Source organism: Sinocyclocheilus rhinocerous, unplaced genomic scaffold (assembly GCF_001515625.1).
Source record: "Sinocyclocheilus rhinocerous isolate Xijiao unplaced genomic scaffold, SAMN03320098_v1.1 scaffold689, whole genome shotgun sequence".
Taxonomy (NCBI): Eukaryota; Metazoa; Chordata; class Actinopteri; order Cypriniformes; family Cyprinidae; genus Sinocyclocheilus; species Sinocyclocheilus rhinocerous.
In genome coordinates this window covers 485,360-512,319 of record NW_015652129.1, presented here as the reverse complement: position 1 = coordinate 512,319, position 26,960 = coordinate 485,360, and the positions used below count along the sequence as shown (strand labels likewise).

Below are 26,960 nucleotides of genomic sequence, written 5' to 3'. Positions count from 1 at the left end.
TATATATATATATATATTAGAATATTGTGAATATATTTCAAAAATTGTTTCAGATAAATGCTGTTCTTTTGAACTTTCTATTCATCTAAGAATCCACAATTCCAAAAAAAAAAATTAAGCAGCAAAAATGCTTTCAACATTAATAATATTAAGAAATGTTATTTTAGCACCAAAAAATTAGTATATTATTATAATTTCTAAAGGACCATGTGATATTGACTGCTGAAATGTTTAAGTATATTAAAAGAGTAAACTGTTTTTTTCATTGTAATAATATTAAACAATATTGTGTTTTTCACCAAGTACAGTACTTCTTTCAAAAACATGAACATTTTTATCCCTATTTTTCTCCGAAGTTTTCAACAGCAGTCCACAGAAACAATAATATGGATTTTACATACCACCCAGGGTGATGATTAATCGTGTTATTATGTTTTTGCATTATTTTCTTGATAATTAATCCATATAAATAATAATGTTAAATTGACAACCCTAATTTCAACCCAGTTTGTCATCTTCAGTAAGACGCTGTCAGATCTGACTGCTGCTCATCACCCTGTTGAAAGTCAGCATATTGTGTTTGGGATGCTACTGTCTTCTTTAGCAAGCTCAACCTGCTTCAGCAGAAACACTGTGCTAGTTGCCTAGCATTTTCTCCCGATATACGGCATAAGCCAGCTTGTAAATTCATGCTGGTCTTGTCAGCCGGGCAGGCAGATGGATAAATGGAGTCTCCGTTGGTTGCGTCAGTGCCGTCGAGGTGTGGGTTGGGCCTCACGTTGGCACTGGACTTATTAAGAGAGACCTCTGAGTTCACCTCCAGCTGGAGGAGAGTCCCGCTCGCTGACCGTATGGGGGGGTGGGATGCATTCTTGGAGGAGGAGGGTCAGCAGATGGAGTGGCGACACAGATTCCAGGCCCCTGAGCCTGAGGTCTATGAGGCAGGAGGTGCCGGAGAGCCGGCCTGCATGGGCTGGAACATTAGTCATGGTTCAGCAACACCAAACCGACAACCTCCGATACAAACTCCTTCTCTGTGCCGCACTAACACAGACAGACGTTCGTAGCAGACCTGCATGCTTAATCGAAATTAAAACCAAAAGGTGATTTTCATATTGCAAAGGCTGCAATTTAATTAAATAAATATATATGAACTGCATGTTTCAGAGTAAAGTACGTTATTGTGTTATTACACATGAACAGCTTATTATCTGCCAGTGTTTGCTCAGTTTGCAGGAAACGCTGTGTGTGTGCTGTGCTACATGCGCCAACCATATTCCTATACTTGTAATGAGAAGCGCTTATCAACAAAAGAGAAGCTTTAAGGGCTCCCTGTTTTTTTTTCTCAAATAAAAGTTTGATGGTTTAATGTTTCAAAATGAAGAAATTAAGACAGTTATACATATTAGTATTGTAATTTTACAGTTGCAAAGTAAAAAATACTATAGTAAATACTATACTATACTATATATATATATATATATATATACAGTGGTGGCCAAAATTGTTTGAACACTTAGCATATTTAAGTTTTTGTTGAACTGGTCATTACAATACCCATAAAATGAGTATAAAAGAACTACCTGTGACAGAAGGAATCTGCTGGAACATTGAAAATGATGGACTGGCTCCCTCAAAGTCCGTACCTCAACCCCATCGAGCAAATTTGGGGCGAGTTGTAAAATAAACTGGACAGATCTATTGTACATTCAAAGGAAAGCATTTGGCTTGAGTTGCAGAAGGCATGGAATAACATTAGTGTTGAAGGTCTCAGGAAACATACTGACACTATGCCAGAGAGATGTGCTGCTCTAATTGCTGCAGAAGGTGGACATACCAAATATTAAAGTTAAAAGTGGATAAAAACAGTACGACTCACTTCATCTGATATTTGTTGTGCTCAGAGCAACCATCTGCATGTTTCATAAACATTACGAAATTAAATCCTGTTTTGGAGGCAAAAAAAGATCAATATTTTCAGATCTGTCAGGTGTTCTAACAATTTTGGCCACCATATATATGTGTGTGTGTGTGTGTGTGTGTGTTGCATGTTCAAATATACTTTTCTTAATGTTTTGTTTTACAGTGAAATATTTCATTATAATATTTTTGTAATTATTGTTATTTTTATAATAATAATTATTATTATAATTATTATTATCATTGCTAACAATAAAAAGTTATTAATAATGATCATATACTAGTTATTATTATCATTATTATTATTACTATTATTATTTTTATAATATATATTTAATAGTGATGTAATAGTGGTATTATTTTTATTACTTAATTAGTAGTAATTGCAATTATTTTGTAAAAATAATAATAATAATAATAATAATAGTAATAATAATAATGTATAGCCATAATAATTTATATAATTTAGAATAATTGATAGCCATATTGATGATCACAAAATGCTGTTGAAATTGTGCAGCTTTACAAAAAAAAACAACAACAGAAAATGACCCTAATTTGAAGTTCTTGATTATTTGTATTTCCTTTTTTTTGTATCTGGATATGAGATATAATGTGATGTGAAGCAGTCTGATAAGTCTGCTTAAGGCCGATGTGGAGGGTTAGGGATTTGTAAGTCACTTTTGATCCTTAATTATTTTCAAGCTCTCCTGGTACTTGACTCATACAAGGAGGTCAAACTGTTAGGCCAAGGGAAAAACACACCATATTGCGTTCATCCCCCTTTATTCTCCCACTGCCGACGGGCTTCACTTTGGAAGTAGAGATTTGGACGTCCCCTACCGTCTCCGCCACCTGTGATATTTTCCATCTCTGGAGGGAGTTTTTACGGCCAGTAACTCTCATCTCATTGCTTCCCCACCTCAGTGCGGTTCTGTAACTTAAGTGGGTCAAATGAAAATGTTAGATGTAAATTATTCAGAGTGGCACTTTTTTAAAAACGAGCAGTTGAATATACACTTTCTACCTGTGTTCCCTTATTGCCTGTGTTAAATGACATGTCAGTCACTTAAATAGGTTCAAGTTCGCCAAATTCGTGTCATACAGTATATAGCACATTATCGCAGCCCTAGCATATCCATTTCTGAGATAACCTTTGCTCGTATACAGCGGCACGATGCTTTTTAGTTGCGTTCAATAATGCTGATGGACGTTTAGAAGCCCGAAAAGTGACATATTAACCAAAAGCTGAATTTTTAGATTGTATTCACCCCTCTCCACCTCTCTTTTATTGCTTTTAATAGCGAGCTTTGCCGACCGCTGTGTCTAGCTTTTTGTCGCGCTCCGTGCAGTGAAGTAGAATCCAGTTAGGAAATCAAACTGGGTCTCGAGTGGGAGTGTGCTAACCTGTGTGTGCGCATCGGGGCGGAACCATCGGGGCGGATAACAGACAGCGCGACCATGTAACGTAGAGACAGAAAATGTTAGTCTTTGGCACACAAGTGAGCCTCCTCATCCATAGTGAGCCGTCCTCTGCTGTTCTCATAGAAACAACTGTGGAAAGGCCATCAAAATGAACCAGGCTTCAAGCCGTGGCATATTCTTGACCCATAAGGTGCTCATATGGGAAATGCAGGTTCGAATCTTTCCTATATCATGTCCCGATCTCATTTCACCATTTCTTTTTCCAAATAATTATATGCTTTTAAGATTTATGCACTACTGGTCAAAAGTTCGGAATAATTACATTATTTTTATTTTTTAATTTTTTTTAAAGAAGTGTCTCACCAAGGCTGCATTTATTTGATGAAAAATACAGTAAGAACAGTAATATTGTTTTTCATTTTAAAATGTAAATTATTCCCGTGATGTCAAAGCTGCATATTCATCAACCATTTCTCCAGTTTTGAGTGTCACGTGATCATTCAGAAATATATTTTTTCCCATGTTTTGTTTACTGATACAAATATAAATCAAATTCCTAAATCAAAATGCATTTACTTGAAGCAAATTAGAAGCAAAATGACATAAGATGGTAAGTAATTTTATGCAAAATGAATCAAAATTAAATGAGTTATGCTTAATACAAGAAAAAAAACTGCTAATGAGGTAAGAAAAATTTATTTAAAGAGAAACAAGTTTAATTTTCTTACATTACTGGCATTTATGTATGTACAGTATGTATGTATGTATTTTAATACTTTTTTAATTACGTTTCTGTACATTCATTCATCAGTGCATACTGTTCCAAGGGGAAAAATGTCTTTGTGTCATTTCATCAAAATGTAACAATTTGCTCTGTCTGTCTTTTCTTCTAATGTCACTTATTGAATAATGTTAGCCAATGTTAGCTAAATTTAGTCATTTAGGCATTATTTTATTAATAATGCCTAAACACTCAGATCTGGTCCGTTCTGTTATTTAACACCCACTTATCAAAATCCCAATATATGAATTGTTAATTTAAGTGTATTATTTTATAAAAAAGAAATAAATAAAAGTCTTCCCTACAAATAAAAGTATGAAATCCCAATATATGAAATATTAATTGAAGTGTTTTATTTAATTAAAAAGAAAGAAAGAAAAGTCTTCCCTACAAATCAAAATACGAAATCCCAATATATGAACTGTTCATTTAAGAATTTAATCAAAAATGAATTAAAATTCCTTTCTACAAATAAAAATAGGTCCCACCCTACCTTTTTTTTTTAAATCAAATTTTAGAAATACATCATATTATGGAAGTAAAATGGCCAGTGAATGACATTTCAAGTTGAATTTAAACTTGGTTTTGATAATGTAAGACAGTGGTTGATCCTTGATCTTTTGATGGTAAATGTCTTCAAACAGAATCTGACGCTTTTCATGATTTGATCAGGAGAGACGTGAGCGGCGTAATTCGTCGACATTTGCATGAGCTTGGCACCCTAACACAGCATTTGGAAGACCGTCTGGGGTCGGTAAAGGTCAGATCCCGTCAGGCTCCCATTTCCTCTCAGATGATAGCACATCTCACCCCTTTCAATCGGCCTTGTCCGTACACTCTCCCCGATCTAGCGAGCATCAATCCGTCATCGACATCGCAGTAATGTGGGGTTGAGCTGCTCTTCGCTTCATCCCTGCCCTGAGTGACTGGGTTGTTGTTATGGCATAATGTGACTGTCAATCTGTTTATAATTGAGCTGGCTCTATTTTGTCTCGTAGCAGCGTGCGGTGAATGAGGGCTGGAGGGAGGTTGGGGCTCCTAGTTCATCCATCAGTGAGCTTCGCGCTGGATGATTGCCGCTCTCGTAGACATTGTGAGGAAGACGGCCGCTGATGGCGGGCCTGTCTCACCTCTGTGGTCAGAAAATACATTTGACTCCTTTGGTGTTGTGGCCCACTGAAGAGCTGTCTAAAATGCCCGCACAAAAGGAGATACAGCAGCTGCCCCCTCTCAAGTGTGATTGCTCTCATTCGAGGGAATAGAAAGAGCCTTTGTTGTTTGCTCCATCTGTACTGTACATGGGATTTGAGTGTGTGTGTGTGTGTGAGAGAGAGAGCTTTTTAAAAAGTCTCACGGTCATCATGCAAACAACATTATCTTAATTAGTATTTTTGTCTTGTTTTCCAGTGAGAATATCTTAAAATATCATCAGTTTACTTGAGAAGCAATCTATCTATCTATCTATCTATCTATCTATCTAAGAATATTTTCATAACTTTGTTTATTTTCACATGCAATTTCATTATGGAATTTCATTTAATTATTATTTTTATTTTTAACCTCACAAAATTGTAGCTAAGAAAAATAAAACTGGATATATTCTAGGTATAGATATACTTTATTTTTATTATTTTTTAAGGCCCAGAAAATTACTATATCTAGAATTAAGGTATTTTTTCTACCTACAGTACATGTTTGCAAAAATTTTTTGCAATTTTGCCTTTTTAAAGCGCAAACTTAACTTATTTTTATGCAATAAATAAATAAACAAACACATAAATAAATAACGTCTGGAATACTTAATACAGGATATTTTTAGTATCACTGATATACTACTTTTTTAATGATTTGAAAAAAAATTTATTATGATATTTTAATTTTAGTTAAAGTTTTAGTAATTTTATTGTGTGTTTTTGTCATTATTAGTTATGTAGTGTTTTTTTAATATGTCTATATAGTTCTTGTTCATTTCTATTTCAGTTTTAGTTTTAGATATTTTAATACTTAATATTAAACTGAAAGAAGTCTTGCAACAAGCTGAACTTTTTTCAGTTTTTCAGTTCATGTAATGAAATGTATTATTATTTTTTTCTTAGTATAAGTGTTCATTTTGTTCATTTTTGTTTGAGATAACAGTAGCTCCCTGGGATACATTCTCTCAAAATATGTCTATGCTAGTTTTGCTTCTCAAAGTAAATGCATCTCGCTTTAATGATTTTTAGATATTTTACAGGAAAACAAGATAGAGATTAAGAAAATGCTTTTTGCACTGTATGATACACCGAGCCAAGTCTGCTTCAAGCATAGCCCGGAGCATACAATATGTGGGATTGGTTTTAAATGGAAAGTACCCATATCCATTTTATCATATGTGGCTAGTCCGGCATTCTATTTGAGTCGATGGATAGGATTGCATAGGTGACAGAGCCATAATGTATGTGGGAGAGACATTGTGCTGTGCTGATAACATCCTGTTCCTAAGCAGTTGGAGTGGGCAGTGAGTGCTAATGTGGTACATTTTTCAGGCAATGTTCTGATGAATCTGATTTTAATGGTAGCCATCATGCTGTTTTTGAAGAAAAACACATTCGGTCTCGCAACAGCTCTCCTGTAGAACACGACAGTCATACTGAATATATTACGAGCCATTAGACAGTCACACTGACATCAACAACATGGCTTCAAGACATGCTGATTCAGTCTCATACCCGACAAATCGTGTCTGCATGTTATAAGTTGTAATGTTGATATCACATAAAATGCAGTCAAAGCTCACATTATGTCTATGGACTCCCTTGCTCTCGTGTTATTAACGAGAAGTGGGCAAATTAGTCACCCGTGCAAACATCAAAACAAACCTCTCTACTCTATTAGATATTAAATTCACACTAACAAGCTCTGCTGATTTTGGTAAAAGAGTGTGAAAAAAACAAGGCCTTGCAACTAAAACATGTTTAGTGCCTGGTTGCATCTGAAATTTCTAGCTGGATTAATAAAACTTCTATAAATGAATGAATCTTGAGTTATGGAAGCATTTTATGCATCCATATCAGCTGACATGTAAGGTATCAGTATGTTTGTTTCCTAGGAATTAAACCCATGACTTTGACGTTGCTGGAGCCACTCTTCATTTACTGTAGCTTTGGTGAACAGTGAATCTGTACATTTTGCAGTATTCATTGCCTCTTGCACAAGCTCATTTGATTCAACATGTCCACTATTGCTAAGCAAATATAGATGTTTGTGCTGAATTTTATAGGCTAATTAAAATGAACTGACTATAATCTTATTAGTTAAGCTGCTAAAAGTAGATAATTACTGATAGCTTTGTTCCTATGGTGATCAATCAATCAACCAATCAATCAACCAATCAATCAATCAATCAATCAATCAGTCAATCAATCCCATGGAAAACTACCAGTAAAGTAAGAATTACTTTGTTTTTTCTTTGAATTTTTTTTAACTACTTTGGCAGATTTTTTTCTTGTTTTAATTTTAAGCTCACTTGATTAATGACTTGACAAATGATTTACAATTAATGATTTGCAGTGAATTATGCCTGAATTATACAATTTTTGTGTATGAATTTTGTGTCCCACGGAAGAAAGACATACAGGTTTGGAGCGATGTGAGTTTGAGTAAATGATGATTCATTTTTGTATGCACTATCCCTTTAAGGCAAGAAATATTCCTCCCAGTCAAATCAGCTCATGCTTAGATAAGGGACCTGAAATCCTAGAATCGCTCCTGCTGTGCAGCACCCTGAATTTTCGGCAGTTGGAAGTCTGCATTCTCCCTCACCACTTCCTTGTAGGGTTACCTTAGTAATTCAAACAGATGGTCCATTTTCTGCTGCTTTCTCAAAGTCAGCGAGAAAACCAAATTGCTGCCGCCAACCAGGCTCTTTTGTCTCTATATTGTCCACCTCGCTCACAGTCCCTTGTTAATTTCTTAAAAGAGAGTGCTGACGACAAAAGGTGTCTGTGATTCGCATCCGACTTCTCCTTCCATGCACTTCATCGTCCAGCTTGCGGTTCGCTGCAACATCTGCCTCGCGTCTCAAGTAGAAGCTTGAATGTGAAATGAATGGCAGCATTGTGTGAATAAGGGCCGTAATAACAAAACCTCCTGAAAATGATGCCACTATAATGGAAGCTCACATTGTTTTCTCTTCCCTCATGGAAAAAATAAATAAAAAATGGGAACGAGACGGCACCCGACAATGACAATGTGGCATCTAAAGGTTTTCTTTCTGCTTAAACGCTCAGATAAAGAGATGCCGCTCTAAGCCGGTTTCGTTCCTGCCTTGCAGAAACGGTCTGTGTGGTTCTTTATCTGACTCTCATTCATGCGAGTGCTCGTTTATATTTCTTATAGCTCGTGCGTTAATTGCTGCCTTCATTAATGTATTTACCACAGACAGAGAGCCTCACTATCATCTCTTTAGCAAATCACGCTATTGTGTAGAACAGAGCTAATGTGAACGTGTTCTTTAGCTCTCGTAATGGGCAAGAGTCGGTTAATTGGTATCTAGGGAGAGCTCAACATATGTCCCTACATTGACAGCTGTAGCTAAATGGATAAATTGTGCATTTTTCACAGAAACACACTTTATGGAAACAATGTGTCATGATGGTTCCCATGTCCTGGAGATTGTTTCACTGATATATATTTATGACTTTATGTGTTTTACATAGAATATACTAAGATTTGAAGTAATTACATGACATGCAGAATTAAAACATTCAAACACTCTTAAATTGATCATATGCACTCTTTTGTAGCTTTTTTTCCCTTCATGACGTCTGCTTTGTTAGTAAATGTTAGTTAATGGAAAAATGTGAAATGTTGTTTGCAAACCCATTTTAGTTCCATAATCTGATGTACAATGTAGAGATAATAGGCTTCACCAGTATTTTTGGCACACATTGGCATATTTAAATTGGCCTCTAAATAATAACATCCAAAACTAGTATTCACATGCAGGTAAATTAACTAATGCATTGAATAATAATAATAATAATTATAATGATAATAATAATACTGTATTTTACAAAAAATATGTTGCACCTTACCTTAAGTTACACATGGTCCAAATTGCATAGTTGAGAGAGAGAAAAAAGAAAACACAGATAAATCACCTTGGTGTATGTCACATTATTATTATATTATTATTATTATTATTTTAAATAATTTTAAATACTGGTTAATAAAACAAAACTTTTACACAAAATAAAAACACTATAAATATGTATTTCAGTTTCTCTTACTCCACAACAAACACAATTTATATTCCAGGAAATGTAGTGATAATAAATATATATTTTATTCATTGTGAATATTATGTTTTCATTTTTCTAGTGTAAATATACTTGATTTAATTAATAACGTAATATTATTGTGTCAAAATACAAAAGTAAATTGTTTAAAAAAAAAATTGTTTTACATATCGGTTATCTAGCACGTAAACACACCAAAAAATGGTCTATATATATATTATATATTTATAGTAAATATTATGTTTTTATTTTCATAGTATATATATAGTAATATACCTGATTTGATTGTTACTGTTATATTATTGAGTCAAAACACAGAAGTAAATTGATTAAAAATATTTTAAAAAATGTGCATATTGGTTATTCATCACGTAAACACACCAAAACATTGTCTGTATTCGTATTAGTCATTAAAAGCAGTATAAGTCAATATCTAGCTTATTATTTCCACAAAAGTGAAATTAATTTCATGTTGATTTTCATGTTGGCTAATTAAATGCTACTGTACCTTTAAGACTTCTCTGTAAATGACCTGTTATGATTAACTAATCACTTCGGCTGTGAAAATGTTGTTGTTCACATTTATCATTCATCAACAGTTTTTTTTTTTTTTTTAAGTCTAGTTTTTGCAACTTAGTTTACATAAGCAGAAATGAAAGGGAATATCAAGGAAAAGACTGATTTCAGTCATACATCCTCTTTACATTTCTGTGTTGGATCGCTGCTCTTAATGTGATCTATTGAATTAAATATGATGAGGGATCTACAGTGATGACAAACAGTTCTAGGTGTATTTTGCTAGTGTTATTGCAGGGGCCTGTGCTGTGCGTAGATTGATTGTGGTGTGCAGTTATAGGTAATGTTGTGTTGGCCATGACAGATGTTCATGCTCCAATGAGAATGAAAGTGAGAGAGAGAGAGAAGTGGCTGCTAAACTCTTGGGACTCTGCCAGATGCTTCAGGTCTCCATGACAACTCCCCACACTGCTCCTCTCCCTTTAAACTCTTATATATTTATTTATTTGTCAGCACTTCCAAAATAAGTTAATTAAAGCTGAGGAAAGGGAACATGCTGGGTGAGATGACAGGAGGTCTAAGATGATTTGTGATGGATAACTGCACTCCGCCATCTATTTATTTATGCCATCAGAAGCTCGCTGTAATTCCTTAATTGGTAAGCAGCGTGAATGATAAATGGTAATTTACAGAATATGTTATCTATCCCGGGGACTATTTTTGTTGATATTGAATAAAACGTCATATTAACTCAGAAATCAGTCACTAATAAAGAGGGGACACCTGTCAATCAGCCATCGGTAAGAATGATCAAGTTGATTGTATGGTTTCTGTATTCTATAATAGTCTCCAAAATACCTCAAAATAATAACAATAACTATTTTTTTTCTTTTCACTAGATGTTTTCTAAGTAAAACTGTCGAACACTGTTTAGCATATTCAATTTTCATCTATTTATGTCTGTAGCACAAACAATGTAAGACAAGTTGCACACTGAAGGTTAATATTAATATGAGGAATAATAGTGATATACACCTTACATTTGCAAGCAACTCATAGTTAAAAGCCCCAAAATGTTTAATTATGTTTTTCATAATGATCTCTAATGAATACTGGATCCAGTCATTTTCTAGTGAGTCAGGCATATAAGATGGTAATCTTATAGTAATTACTTTCAAAAAGATAAAACAGACAGGCCACTCAATTTATAGCGTAACACAATAAATTTGGCCTCTACATGACATGGCCTCCTTTTTGCTGCTAGTAAACAATAGATGAAAGGAAGCATTCAGCTGGCTTAATATTGACAGGCGGCTCTATGATGAAAAGTGGAAAGTAGACTTAAATTGGATCGACGTTGCTGATGATGAAACTTAAATACAATAAGCTGTTCAAAATCTATTTTATTTTGTAGTATGACATGTTGCTTTATGAAGAGAAAAGTGGAAAATAGACATTATTTATTGATGTTGCTGGTGATGAAGCTTGAAATAAATAAGCAACATACAAAATCAATTTTATTCTGTATTGTGATGTATTTTCTGTCAAACTGGATATTAAATGAGAAAAAGGGTGGGACTTGATTGTAGAAAACAACAAGGAATCCGCACGATGATCAAGTTCAGGATTCAAGATCCATCAATTTTTCATGAATTTTCTTTTTTTTTTTTCTAAAATTTTCATAACGTGACAAGCAGTGCTACGCTGAAAGGCGTTCCCCTAGCGTTTTCCGACGCAGCTCGAGTTCCTGAAGAGGAACTAAAGATAGTTCATGATGGACTGAAACATTTCCCGTATTTTTCTTTTTTTTTTTTCTGCACAGTCACTTTTATTTTTTTTATATTTTATTTTATTTCCTTTTTCTGCACAGTCACATATTTTATTTATTATTTTATTTTTTATTTTTTCCTTTCTTTCTGCACAGTGATTTATTTTATTTTATTTTATTTATTATTTTATTTATTATTTTTCCTTTTTTTCATTTTTTCTGTACAGTAACTTATTTTATTTTATTTTATTTTTTGAGCACTTTGGACCTCATTGTCACTGTATATGAAAATATTCAGTAAAAAAAAATTGTTTCTCACTGAATCTTGGACTATCAACTTGATTGATGTGTGGATTCCATGTAGTTTTCTACTATGTGAATTGAATCTACGCACTCAGGAAATACTTGGGATTGTACAAGTTGGCGCCAGACTCTGTTTATATTTTTTATACTTGATTGTAGCCATTAGAAATCAATCAGATTATGAAAAGAGGGTGTTTGCAGTTCATTACGGAGGATTACTGTCCTCCCAAAACATCGGCAGCACTCATTGGTCGAAACTCAAGAGGTCTTGGTGATGTCATTCAAAAAGGAAAGTCCTTTAGAAGTTAAGTAAGCAAGTCATTACAATGCATGACAGACAAACATTTTTGTTTTCTCTCAATTGTTGTGACCAGGATGGTAAATAGGTTTGAATTTTGGGTTCATACTTCGTGATGTCGCCCATTTTTTTCTTTTTCATAACAGCATGGATGAATCTACAGGATTCCTGCTCTACGTGTGAGTGAGCTCTCATCCTGGCTCAAACTCTGTATCTTTGAGCTCTGAGTGGGGATTTGAACATTTTAGATGAATTGTATGGTGTGAGAATTGTTAACAAGAGCAGACTTTTGTTCAGAAACTCTTAACGCTGGCTTCAAATACAGTATGACGTCCACCCACAAACTGCATCGGACAACATGGCCCCACTCCAGTCTCACTTCCCTCTCCTTTATAATAGGGTTGGGTACCGAAACCCGGTACCAATATGGCACCGGTACCTATGTAACCGGTATGTACTAGAACCGAATCAGAACGCAGATTTCGGTGAAAGGCCTGAGCGATCGATTGAAATATTTGTCCTCTTGTTCTCCGAAACGGACGTAAGAAGCATCATCACTGGCACCACACGTGAAAAATAATTTCCCGACTGAGAAAATGCACGTGAACTCAAGTCGGAAAGCTCTAATAATACAAATGTGTTTCGCTCCCGCGATTTTCGTGTCCACTCCTTTAAACATTCTAATATTGTATATAATTTAGCGCACCAGGGAGCCGCTCTCAAGATGCGGTGTATTTAAATATTTTTGAATGAGCGTTTCCGCTGCACCGTTTTAAAAGTATCGATTTGGCACCGGTATCGATAAAAAACCAAACGATACCCAACCCTACTTTATAATAGTATTTCTGCAGGAAACGCAGGACGAGAGATAGATAGATAGAGAGACAGGGAGATATGAAAAGGAGGAGGGGTTATCCATCAAAGGCTCCAACTAAGGCTCGGATCCTCCGTGAAGATTAGGAGTGTTAAAAAAGATGGATCGCTATTGTCACAGCTAAGCATCATCCCCAAATGCTTAAATTAAATCTAAAAATTCTCTAGGGTGGCCCAAATTACACCAGTAATAACTGCAGTAGGGCCAGACCAGACCGGCTTCACTCATTATTAGAATTGCACAGACAAGATTGTAAGCTTGACAAATTATTACCATTAGCTTGTATTAACTCAATTGATATGTGATGGGGAAACTGGGGCGGCTTTGCATGTGTGTTTGGCATAAGGGTTGCTCATAAAACACTTTGTTCAGGAGGTCGTTTTTAACAATTCTAATGATTTTCTCTTTAGCGAACCTAATTTTCATTACACAATTTCAAAGATAATTGACCCTGTTGTGCGCTGCTGTCATTTTTGCTTCTGCTAACATTGTTTCACGCAGGACAATGAGTCACTCTCTCATGTTTAATTACAATCCATTCAAATTAAATGTGCTGTGGTTTTGTGAAGTTAAAACTCTCTCTATTCACTGTCCTTTTGTGGAAAAGAGCAGTGTGAACATTGTGCTCCTTTTGTGTTTCTCATAAACAAAAAAGTCATACAGGTGTGTAAATGTATGAGGGTCCTTGTGAAAAAGAAGTGCACTTAATTGTATGGAATGAGCATTTATTGTGTACTACATATCTTGAAATTATATTATTATATAATTTGTATATAAAACCTACTTGCAGATAATATAATATTAATGAAAAAGGCTAAATACTTAAAGAGAGTACACTTTTAAATAAAATACAATGTTAATAATGTCAAATTAAACGTTTTACTTTAAAGTACATTTTAAATCATAATTGCTTGTCATGATCTAAAGTACAATTATTTTAAACAAAGATATTTTAAACTGTAACAGTCTACAAATCATCTTTTTGTGTGTTTTTAACAGGGGAAAGATTTATTTATTTATTCGTTTGTTCGTTCGTTCATTCATTCATTTATTCATTAAGTACAAAATTATATTACATACACTGTATATAAAACTGTACTTGCAGATTATATGATATCAATAAAATAAAAGGCCATTTAGGGCCAGTTTTACTAAGCAGGGCAAATTAGCGCAAGAGTGCAATTCCAAAACAGCACCGATGGGTGTTGGAAATTTCTGCGGGTGATTTACTAACAAAATGCAAATTAAAGGACACAGATGCAACATCTCATTTACATATCGACCAACGCAATATTAGCGTAGTCGCAAATAAAGAATAAAGAATTAAAGAAGCCACAGTACATTGAAAAGAACCTGAGGCCAAAAAATGAAAGTTTGCTAGAAGTTTTGATAGACCTGGTATTTCGTGACTCCTATTTGAGGGTTCCAAGTCGTCTTTTATTTCCTGAAGCAAATTAAAAATAACATGGCTTGGCAAATGATGTGTTCGGATAATGTGTTCTTCAGGCATTCAAAATAAATTAATACGTGTGGAAAAAATCCTCCCACTTCTACCACGCACTCTCTGTTCTCTGCGATGCCTCCTCCTAGCAACAATAATTGCAGCCATTTCAAGCGCAAAATAGTTTGACATGCTTTTTTTGGGTGTTAAACAATGGTGCAAATGCCAGTAATTTGACGAGCGCAAATGTTAGTAAAACGCGTTTCGTGGTTTATTTGAATACTCTCCTCCCATAACTTTTGCGTCTGAAAGCGAAACTCCTACAAATGCATATTCATAAGGTCAGACGCAAAAATAACTGTCCACGCCTTTTCAGCGCTAATTCTTCACTGCGCTTCTTTTGTAAAACCTGACAGTACTATTTTTACGCCAAAAGACGGTTTGCGTTGGGCACAAGCTGTTAGTAAAGGGCCACCCTAAGGGCCAGTTTTACTAAAAAGGGCAAATTAGCGCAAGAGCACAATTCCAAAAGAGCACGGATGGGCGTGGAAATTTCTGTGGGTGATTTACTAACAATGCGCAAATGAAAGAACACAGACGCAACATCTCATTTACATATCGACCAACGCAATATACCAAGCGCAGCACAAATTAGAGCAGTCGCAAATAAAGAATAAAGAAATGAAGAACCCATAGTACATTGAAAAGAACTGGAGGCCAAAAAATGCTAGAACTTAGGCCTACAAGAAGTTTTGATAGACCTGGTATTGCGTGACTCCTAGTTAAGGGTTCCAAGTCGTCTTTTATTTCCTGAAGCAAATTAAAAATAACATGGCTTGGCAAACGATATTTCTGTCAGGACCACTATCGTCAAATATGATTGACAATTAGCATACAGTTTGGATTGGCGGTATGGTGGTAATTAGCTATTGAGCAATGCGAAAACTGCTGATAATACTGAGGGACCTTATATATGAATGCTTAGATAGGTGTCGTATTCCCATAGGTAGATGGGGATCAGCTGAGAGTCAGCTGATGCGAGCTTGACTAACGTGACCTGCCAGAACTAACGCTACGCTTGAGTTTCGTGTTCTTCTTGCATTCCAAATAAATTACGTGTGGAAAAAAATCCTCTCCCTTCTGCGCTCTCTTCTCTGCGATGCCTCCTCCTAGCAATAAATTGCAGCCATTTCAAGCTCAGAATAGTTTAAGACATGCTTTTTTGTGCATTAAATAATGGCGCAAATACCAGTAATTTGACGAGTGCAAACGTTAGTAAAATGAGTTTCGTGATTCATTTGAATACTCTCCTCCCATAAATTTTGCGTCTGAAAGGGAAATTCCTAGAAATGCATATTCAATAAGGTCAGACGCAAAAATAACTGTCCACGCCTTTTCAGCGCTAATTCTTCACTGCACGTCTTTAGTAAAACCTGACAGTCCCATTTTAATGCCAAACGATGGTTTGCGCTGGCGCAAGCTGTTAGTTAAACTGGCCCTAAGTGTTCTTAAAGAGAGGTTTTTTTTTAATTAATGTCAAATTAAAAGTTTTACATTAAAGTACATTTTCAGTCTTTTGTCATGATTTAAAGTACAATTATTTTGATGTGTTGAAGCTTATTAAAGCACATGTAATGATTATAATAATGATTATAATTTTAACTGACATTTACAGACCAATATATTTTAATACTAAATTGCAACTTAATCATTGCAAATGTGTAATTACAAATCTATTTTAAAAACATATAAAATTTAATAGAAATTATATTAAAGTACGTTTTAGTTTACCATAATAGCATTGTCAGTAAATTCAGCACTTTAATCATATTTCAAAGACTTTAGAATTTTGAAATTATGTGTTTAGGTACTAATTAAAATATGTGCTCTTTAATATAAATGTACATTGTAAAACAATTTAATTGGAATTGATATGCAATTAAGTGTCGGAAGACATTGCATTCAGGTCACACTTATGTATAATAAAAGTATATTATTTCCATAATAAGTACTCTTTATAAAAGTATTCTAAAGTGTATTTTTCTTTTACAAGGTGGTGAATAAACGAAGACAGAGTTTTAATTTTAGGTGAACTGTCACTTTAAGTGTATCTCTTAAAGTGATAACACAATTGTTTCACCATTGCACATTCTCAAATTAATTAGTTGACATGGCTTATTGGTTTTGACAGTTCATAAGCTGTATTATAGAAACACAGCTTCTGTTGGCTGGCTTCAAGCCTCTAACCATAAAACATATCTTTGCTTTTGCACTGAACAGGAGTATGTCCTATTCTTGTCTGTGCCTGACAGGTCTAGATCCACCTTCGATGAAATTGCGAGAGTCTCATGGAAGTAAGTCTTTCCAATCGTGTGTTCCTGGATAATCCTTCAAGACTTCACTATTCTGCTGCCATGACAATGAAACAAAATGCACTAACAGAGCTGGCACAGAGCGTGCAGAGCCCTTGGGGAGACAGCTCAGTTTTTGACATGTTTCTGAGATGTCTGTAATCCAATATGGCAGCTGGCAGCACTCCTAAACTAAGCTAAGTCCACCTTGCATTAGCCTACATTTCCTTTGCCACTGAAATCAATATGAACAAAGGCTAATTACTAAGCCGTATGCTTAGCGCAGAAGGTGCTCGTCTGGCTGTGACGGCTCAGAGGTCTAGAGAATGTTAGATATAGTCAAACTTGCTAAAGTAACTGTCGATTGGAATAGATCAGTGGCAGCCGGTGTGTTTTATGTATTGGTCTGCAATGTTATTCATGGCCTTAAAGGCAGGGCCGTCCTTAGCTGACGCGGGGCCCGGTGCAAGGTAGGGAGCGGGGCCCCCTCCGGTCTGTTCGCGATCGCGTTCCAGGGGTGGGGGGTTGTGGGGATCCCCCTCGGTCCGTTAGCAATCACGTTCCGGGGGGCCTGTGGTCCCCACGAGGGAAAAATGATTAAAAATAGTAAATGATGTTTACCTGAAAGTGTAACAATGCAAACATGCTTTCTGTAAGGGGTAGGTTTAGGGTTAGGGGATAGAAAATATCGTTTGGTCAGTATAAAAGTAATAGAAGTCTATGGAAAGCCCCCACAATGCACAGAAACAAACGTGTGTGTGTGTGTGTGTGTGTGTGTTTGTGTATTTGTGTGTGGAACATAAAAGATGATGTTTTAATAAATCATAATATTTTTTTAGTGTAATGGAAGTCAATTGGCTTCAGTGTTGTTTGGATCCCAACAGTCTACAAAATATCTTTATTAGGAAAATAATATTAGGAATATTAGGAAAAAAATATATCAGAAATTAAACATCATAGAAAAATATTCAGTTATTTGTTTTGTCTACTGCAGAAAAATAATAAATATTAAGTAATTCATTTATTTTAAGTACATTTATTTATTATTTAGGTTTATTACGTTACCACTTATATTTTACCACTTCTTTTCTTTCTTTCTTTCTTTCTTTTTCTTTCTTTCTTTCTTTCTTTCTTTCTTCATTTGTTTTATTTTTATTTTAAATGATCACTTACAAAATTATTTAGATATGAAATGTTTTATTTTAATTATTTTTTTACTTCTACAGAAAAAAAGAAAAAATATTAAGTAATTAATATCTGCCTGCTCCGCCATGGCTTCCTAGTCTGCCTGCCTCGCCATGGCTGCCTAGTCTGCCTGCTCCGCCATGGCGCCCCGAACTGCCTGATCCGCCGTGGGTCCCGGAACGGGTACCGCTCTGGAGGCCTGCCGTCCCGTGTCTGTCCTGAGGGGCCTCCAGAGCACCCACCCCCCTCCCCGATGGATGTTGTGGGGCGCGTGGACACGCCTTCCGGGAGGGGGGAGTAATGTCAGTCCTGTCTCTTGTGTTTTGTTCCCCACGTGCTCCATGTTATGTTTATGCCCTTATTTGGTCCTTCCCGTTCCTGTCCTTATTATGATTATTGATCCCAGGTGTTCCCTCATTAGTTTCCATGTATATTTAAGCCCTGTGTTTCCTGAGTCGAGCGTGCTGTCTTGAATGTCGTCGATCCTTTCCCTATGTGTTTGTTCCTGCCTGTTATTATTAATAAAGACCATTGATGATAACTCTCCTTTGTCTCCTCGTCTCCAGCACAGTAGGCTAAGCATGACAGTTATAGTTTCTGGTTCATTTTAATTTACTTTATAACAGAGTATATGAATTGTAATTACATAGATTTATCCACTGTTACTATTCAAAAACTATATTAAACTCTCATACTGATAATCTAACAATTAGCAAAGTACCAGCTACACTTTTGATCAATAATATATGATAATTGGATTAACAATCCTGTTTGATAAATAATATATCCTGTCACCTTGATGAAGATCATTACCAGCCAGCAAACCTTCAGGACGAGTTTGTGGGAATTTGTAACAGCATGCCAAGCATTTGGCACTGTACATGCAGCACAGCCTTGTCCAGACAGTATTTCGGATGAGCAGACTTAAATTATCTCTAATGAAAATCTATGCCATTAGTACATGTGTAATTAGTGGCGAGCCTGTATTGAGACCCTTGAAAGCCATGGCCTTCTGGCTCTCTGCCTGCCCTTCTATAAGACAGTCTAAATCCTCATTAGCTGCATGGCGTCCTCCTTTATGAGCCCGGCCTGTTATGTTACACCTTTCGTCTACTCTACAGAGCCTGTCGGTGATCATTAATGGAGTTCTGAAGCTCTATTAGCTTTATGCTCATGATGAATTGATAAGATACTGTACTCAAGTGCCCTGTTGGAAATATCCCGCAGACAGACGTCTTATCTTTTTAGTTTCAAATTCCTATTCTGTCTTTAACTGCTAAAGATGATAGGCTGGATTCTCCACTGTTGTTTGAAAAGTGAGAATGCAAGTCATGACTTCTTCTCATAAGGAATAATTCATTAAATTCATTCATTTTAAAAAATTTTAATTTTTTGAAAGCTTTGTTTAAACCATTTTCTATTTTTGTGAATAAAAAGTGGTTCTAGGACATTCTGCTAAACATCTCCTTTTACAGAAAGACATGCGGGTTTGCAGGTTCATTTTGAGTGAACTGCCCCTTTAAAAATGCCCATCATCAAATGCGTACATTTTGCCTGATTAGAGGGAGATTTCAGAAAGAGCCGTGCCCAGGCCTCTTGGCTGACAGACATACTGAAACTAATAAATCATCACCCGTTTGGGTATTAGCTAGCTAAACACACACATACTGAACAAATAAATAAATGTGCTAAAATCTGAGCAAGTTAGGCTCTGAATAATAATCGTGCAAAGCATGATATTGAAGCATAGCTTTTTATGACATGTATCTTGGCTTTAATATCATTCATTTCTCTAATACTCTAATCTCTGTTTTTAATAGTTTCTCTTAGACAGCAATGCGATTAAATGGAGAGCAAGCAAGACTTGTTGAAGTCTTCTGATTATCATCTTTTTAAATAAATTAATACTTTTCTTCAGCAAGGTTGCATAAGATCCATCAGGTTGCATCAGATTGATCAAAAGTGACTGTAAATAAATTTATATTGTTTCTTTTTAAATAAATTATGTTCTTTTGAAATTTGTTCATCAAAGAATCCTGAAAGAAATTATCATGGGTTCCACAAAAACTTTAAATGGCAAAACTGTTTTCAACATTGATAATAATGAAATGTTTCTTGAGCAGCAAATCAGCATATTTGAATGATTTCTGAGGAATCATGAGACACTGAAGACTGGAGTAATGATGCTGAAAATGCAGCTTTGTCATCACAGGAATAATTACATTTTAAAATATATTCAAATAGAAAACAGTTATTTTAAATTATAATGCTATTTCAGAAAATGTGTGTATTACAGAATTTTGTATTAAAAATGCAGCCTTGGTGAGCATAAGAGACTTCTTTTAAAAATATTAATACATTTTAACAACTTTTTAACAGTTGTGTGTGTGTGTGTGTGTGTGTGTGTCTGTGTTGAAGATTATTGAAAACTGTTTACACTGTTCTTTTCCATAAAATATTGGTTGTGGGCTCTCAAGTTCCAAAAAAAGCTTGTGTGCTCTATTTGAAGTCTGCCTATTTAAAATTGATGCATCATTTTTGGTTACAAGATACCCAAAAAGCAATGCCGTCTGGTGTCATAGACATGACGCAAATGAGATTGAAAAGAAATTCATAGAGATTTGGGTAAACGATGACAGAAATGTCATTTTTGGCTGAACTATCCCTTTAAATCTCCTGAGCTGTGAGCAATAAAATCTGACAAGACAATGTTGTTTTTAGAGAATACTCTTGATAGTTGTTTAGAATAGCACTGGACGAATAAATCCCAGCAAATTGTGCCAAATTCCTCATCCACCATCTTGTGTGATCAGACTCTGTTTAGTATTTTTCAGATGCTGTTGTCTCTCATATCCCGAGTGTGCCCAAGTGAGCCCGTCCCCTGATGAGAGAGAGCTCTCAGCTCAACACAGACAGAAGATTGAGAGGCAATGGGGTGACAGCTATTTGCATAATGCTGGGGGGAAAAGGAAAGTGCAAACAAGTCGTCTTGCCATCACTTCCTGCCTTAACCGCCTGCGTCGCTGGATGGCAAATGGCATTTTCCCTCCCTGCTTTTCTGTTTCCTTATACACTAAAAATAAAGGTTCCAAAAAGGTTTTTTTTACAGTGATGCCATCGAAGAACCATTTAGGGTTCTCCAAAGAACCTTTCAGTGCCCTGTTGAAAAAAACAGCACATGCTGGTTAGGTATGTTCTGAAGCATGGCTGCTGGTTTGAGCTGGTTTAAGCTGGTCCTAAGCTGGTCCTCAGCAACTAGCTCCTGCTCAGGACCAGCTTAGGACCAGCGCATGACCAGCTTAAACCAGCTAACGACCAGCTTAAACCAGCTCAAACCAGCAGCCATGCTTCAAAACATACCTAACCAGCATATACTGTTTTTTTTCAACAGGGTGAAGAAGCTTTTTCAGCTTTAAAGAACATTTTGTGCAGAAAGGTTCTACACTTTTAAAATAAAGGTTCAAAAATGGTGTTTTTACAGCAACACTCTTGAAAATAAAGGTGCAAAAGAGGGTTTTCACAGCAATACAATAGAAGAACGTCCCAGGTTACGTATGTAACCATGGTTCCCCGAGGGAACGAGACGCTGCGTCGCAAGGCCATACTTCCGGCATCCCTACTAGAGCTTGCTTCACTCCTAAGAAGCTAGCGCCGGCTGCACCTCACGTGCTTTTAAAGCTTCCTGGTCATGACGTCACCCGCCGCTGACGTCTCGCCCATCGTTCGACTGATTACACATATGATTCAGAGCTTGGTATCGCTGAAGGCGTTCCCCTAGCGTTTTCCGACGCAGCTCGAGTTCCCGAAGGGGAACGTCCCAGGTTACGTATGTAACCATGGTTCCCCGAGGGAACGAGACGCTGCGTCGCAAGGCCATACTTCCGGCATCCCTACTAGAGCTTGCTTCACTCCTAAGAAGCTAGCGCCGGCTGCACCTCACGTGCTTTTAAAGCTTCCTGGTCATGACGTCACCCGCCGCTGACGTCTCGCCCATCGTTCGACTGATTACACATATGATTCAGAGCTTGGTATCGCTGAAGGCGTTCCCCTAGCGTTTTCCGACGCAGCTCGAGTTCCCGAAGGGGAACGTCCCAGGTTACGTATGTAACCATGGTTCCCCGAGGGAACGAGACGCTGCGTCGCAAGGCCATACTTCCGGCATCCCTACTAGAGCTTGCTTCACTCCTAAGAAGCTAGCGCCGGCTGCACCTCACGTGCTTTTAAAGCTTCCTGGTCATGACGTCACCCGCCGCTGACGTCTCGCCCATCGTTCGACTGATTACACATATGATTCAGAGCTTGGTATCGCTGAAGGCGTTCCCCTAGCGTTTTCCGACGCAGCTCGAGTTCCCGAAGGGGAACGTCCCAGGTTACGTATGTAACCATGGTTCCCCGAGGGAACGAGACGCTGCGTCGCAAGGCCATACTTCCGGCATCCCTACTAGAGCTTGCTTCACTCCTAAGAAGCTAGCGCCGGCTGCACCTCACGTGCTTTTAAAGCTTCCTGGTCATGACGTCACCCGCCGCTGACGTCTCGCCCATCGTTCGACTGATTACACATATGATTCAGAGCTTGGTATCGCTGAAGGCGTTCCCCTAGCGTTTTCCGACGCAGCTCGAGTTCCCGAAGGGGAACGTCCCAGGTTACGTATGTAACCATGGTTCCCCGAGGGAACGAGACGCTGCGTCGCAAGGCCATACTTCCGGCATCCCTACTAGAGCTTGCTTCACTCCTAAGAAGCTAGCGCCGGCTGCACCTCACGTGCTTTTAAAGCTTCCTGGTCATGACGTCACCCGCCGCTGACGTCTCGCCCATCGTTCGACTGATTACACATATGATTCAGAGCTTGGTATCGCTGAAGGCGTTCCCCTAGCGTTTTCCGACGCAGCTCGAGTTCCCGAAGGGGAACGTCCCAGGTTACGTATGTAACCATGGTTCCCCGAGGGAACGAGACGCTGCGTCGCAAGGCCATACTTCCGGCATCCCTACTAGAGCTTGCTTCACTCCTAAGAAGCTAGCGCCGGCTGCACCTCACGTGCTTTTAAAGCTTCCTGGTCATGACGTCACCCGCCGCTGACGTCTCGCCCATCGTTCGACTGATTACACATATGATTCAGAGCTTGGTATCGCTGAAGGCGTTCCCCTAGCGTTTTCCGACGCAGCTCGAGTTCCCGAAGGGGAACGTCCCAGGTTACGTATGTAACCATGGTTCCCCGAGGGAACGAGACGCTGCGTCGCAAGGCCATACTTCCGGCATCCCTACTAGAGCTTGCTTCACTCCTAAGAAGCTAGCGCCGGCTGCACCTCACGTGCTTTTAAAGCTTCCTGGTCATGACGTCACCCGCCGCTGACGTCTCGCCCATCGTTCGACTGATTACACATATGATTCAGAGCTTGGTATCGCTGAAGGCGTTCCCCTAGCGTTTTCCGACGCAGCTCGAGTTCCCGAAGGGGAACGTCCCAGGTTACGTATGTAACCATGGTTCCCCGAGGGAACGAGACGCTGCGTCGCAAGGCCATACTTCCGGCATCCCTACTAGAGCTTGCTTCACTCCTAAGAAGCTAGCGCCGGCTGCACCTCACGTGCTTTTAAAGCTTCCTGGTCATGACGTCACCCGCCGCTGACGTCTCGCCCATCGTTCGACTGATTACACATATGATTCAGAGCTTGGTATCGCTGAAGGCGTTCCCCTAGCGTTTTCCGACGCAGCTCGAGTTCCCGAAGGGGAACGTCCCAGGTTACGTATGTAACCATGGTTCCCCGAGGGAACGAGACGCTGCGTCGCAAGGCCATACTTCCGGCATCCCTACTAGAGCTTGCTTCACTCCTAAGAAGCTAGCGCCGGCTGCACCTCACGTGCTTTTAAAGCTTCCTGGTCATGACGTCACCCGCCGCTGACGTCTCGCCCATCGTTCGACTGATTACACATATGATTCAGAGCTTGGTATCGCTGAAGGCGTTCCCCTAGCGTTTTCCGACGCAGCTCGAGTTCCCGAAGGGGAACGTCCCAGGTTACGTATGTAACCATGGTTCCCCGAGGGAACGAGACGCTGCGTCGCAAGGCCATACTTCCGGCATCCCTACTAGAGCTTGCTTCACTCCTAAGAAGCTAGCGCCGGCTGCACCTCACGTGCTTTTAAAGCTTCCTGGTCATGACGTCACCCGCCGCTGACGTCTCGCCCATCGTTCGACTGATTACACATATGATTCAGAGCTTGGTATCGCTGAAGGCGTTCCCCTAGCGTTTTCCGACGCAGCTCGAGTTCCCGAAGGGGAACGTCCCAGGTTACGTATGTAACCATGGTTCCCCGAGGGAACGAGACGCTGCGTCGCAAGGCCATACTTCCGGCATCCCTACTAGAGCTTGCTTCACTCCTAAGAAGCTAGCGCCGGCTGCACCTCACGTGCTTTTAAAGCTTCCTGGTCATGACGTCACCCGCCGCTGACGTCTCGCCCATCGTTCGACTGATTACACATATGATTCAGAGCTTGGTATCGCTGAAGGCGTTCCCCTAGCGTTTTCCGACGCAGCTCGAGTTCCCGAAGGGGAACGTCCCAGGTTACGTATGTAACCATGGTTCCCCGAGGGAACGAGACGCTGCGTCGCAAGGCCATACTTCCGGCATCCCTACTAGAGCTTGCTTCACTCCTAAGAAGCTAGCGCCGGCTGCACCTCACGTGCTTTTAAAGCTTCCTGGTCATGACGTCACCCGCCGCTGACGTCTCGCCCATCGTTCGACTGATTACACATATGATTCAGAGCTTGGTATCGCTGAAGGCGTTCCCCTAGCGTTTTCCGACGCAGCTCGAGTTCCCGAAGGGGAACGTCCCAGGTTACGTATGTAACCATGGTTCCCCGAGGGAACGAGACGCTGCGTCGCAAGGCCATACTTCCGGCATCCCTACTAGAGCTTGCTTCACTCCTAAGAAGCTAGCGCCGGCTGCACCTCACGTGCTTTTAAAGCTTCCTGGTCATGACGTCACCCGCCGCTGACGTCTCGCCCATCGTTCGACTGATTACACATATGATTCAGAGCTTGGTATCGCTGAAGGCGTTCCCCTAGCGTTTTCCGACGCAGCTCGAGTTCCCGAAGGGGAACCATTTTTTGGTTCCCCCAAAGAGAACTATTTTTTCTTAGGGTGCTTTCACACCTGTAGATTGATTGTTTTGTTCCGAAACAGGGATTAAAATTATTACAATGTTGCTTTTTATTCTTGGTGTGGTTCGCTTTCACACGGCAAAGTTTCTAAACGGACCAAATTTGTTAATACAAGTCACGCGCGAGTAAACTGTTCTCTCATTGGTCAAAGTTCCACGGTTTATTTTCCGGGATTACACTTAGCTGTCACGGCAGTTTGACACATCCGGTTGTATCAGAAAATGGAGGAGAGAATTATGATGTTTTTTATTCGGGCGAATGACGCGAAAAACATCCCACGGGTAATCCTGTTAATTTTATTTGCATGAGCAGATTACATACACAGTCAATGCGAAGACGCGAATTCACACCGGGCGACACAAATTTGGCGACACAATTGCCGCAAATGTGCAATATTCAAGATGAAAAATTTCAGCTTGAGCAGGAAATTAGCATGACGCGTCATTGCGCAAGCCAATCAGCAAAGATCTTATTGACACGTCCGGTTTGACACGTCCAGTTGTATCAAAAAATTGAGGAGAGCATTATTATGTTTTTTATTCATGCGAGTGACACAAAAAAAACATCATGGGAGTAATCTAGAGTGAGTACACAATGAATATTCACTTTGGTTTAATTAAAGCAAATTTAATTATTTGCGCGAGTTGATTACATACAAAGTCAATGCAAAGACGCGAATAGATGTGAAAATTTCAACTCAAGCAGGAAATTCGCATGATGCGTTGTCGCGCAAGTCAATTGTACACTTTAAAGAATATTTTGTGCAATAGAAAGGTTCTACGCTCTTAAAGTAAAGGTTCCAAAATTGTGTTTTTCTGCAACACTCTTGAAAATAAAGGTGCAAAAGAGGGTTTTCACAGCAATACTATAGAAGAATGTCTCGGTTACGTATGAGACGTCACATCGGAACGTACCGATGAATTGGGATCTCAATTCGTCGGTACGTTCCGATGTGATGTTGAACGTGACCGACTGAAAGAAAACCATTTTTTGGTTCCCCCAAAGAGAACCATTTTTTCTTAGTGTGAAGAATTTTAAAATTGGTTGATGTGCAAGCCAATCAGCAAAGAGCTTATTGACACGTCTAGTTTGACACATCCGGTTTCTATCAGAAAATGGAGGAGATAATTATGATGTTTTTTATTCGGGTGAGTGACGCGAAAAACATCCCGCGGGTAATCTTATTCATTTTATTTGTGTGAGTAGATTACATACAAAGTCAATGCAAAGACGTGACTAGATGCAAATTCTCACCGGGTGATGCAAATTGGGCGATCAGCAAAGAGCTTATTGACACGTAGATTACATACAAAGCATTATTTAATTTTTTTTATTGGCGCAAATGTTGTGAAAAACATCTCGCAAATAATGTAGAGCGAGTAACGCTATTGAATATTCGCTTCTGGTGTGCACACACCATTAAGGTAAAGTTTTCAAAATGGGATTTTCGCAGCAATGCCATATACGAAACCAGTTTGGGTTCCCCTAAGAACCTTTCACTTAAAACTTCTTAAAAGAACCATTTTTTTCTTATTGTGAAGAACACTTAATCTGAAGAAACTTTTCCACTACAAAGAACCTTTTGTGCATTGAAAAGGTTCCATGGATATTAAAGGCTTTTTATGGAACCATCAACGCCAGTAAGAAACTTTATTTT

At 38.4% G+C, this 26,960-nt stretch overlaps 1 protein-coding gene across 3 annotated transcripts in view; it reads left to right on the top strand.

Moving 5' to 3' along the window:
- The window catches only part of cadm1b (cell adhesion molecule 1b), a 203,660-nt gene that overhangs the window by 21,411 nt on the left and 155,289 nt on the right, over positions 1–26,960 (top strand). The gene's annotated exons all lie outside the window — the stretch shown is intronic.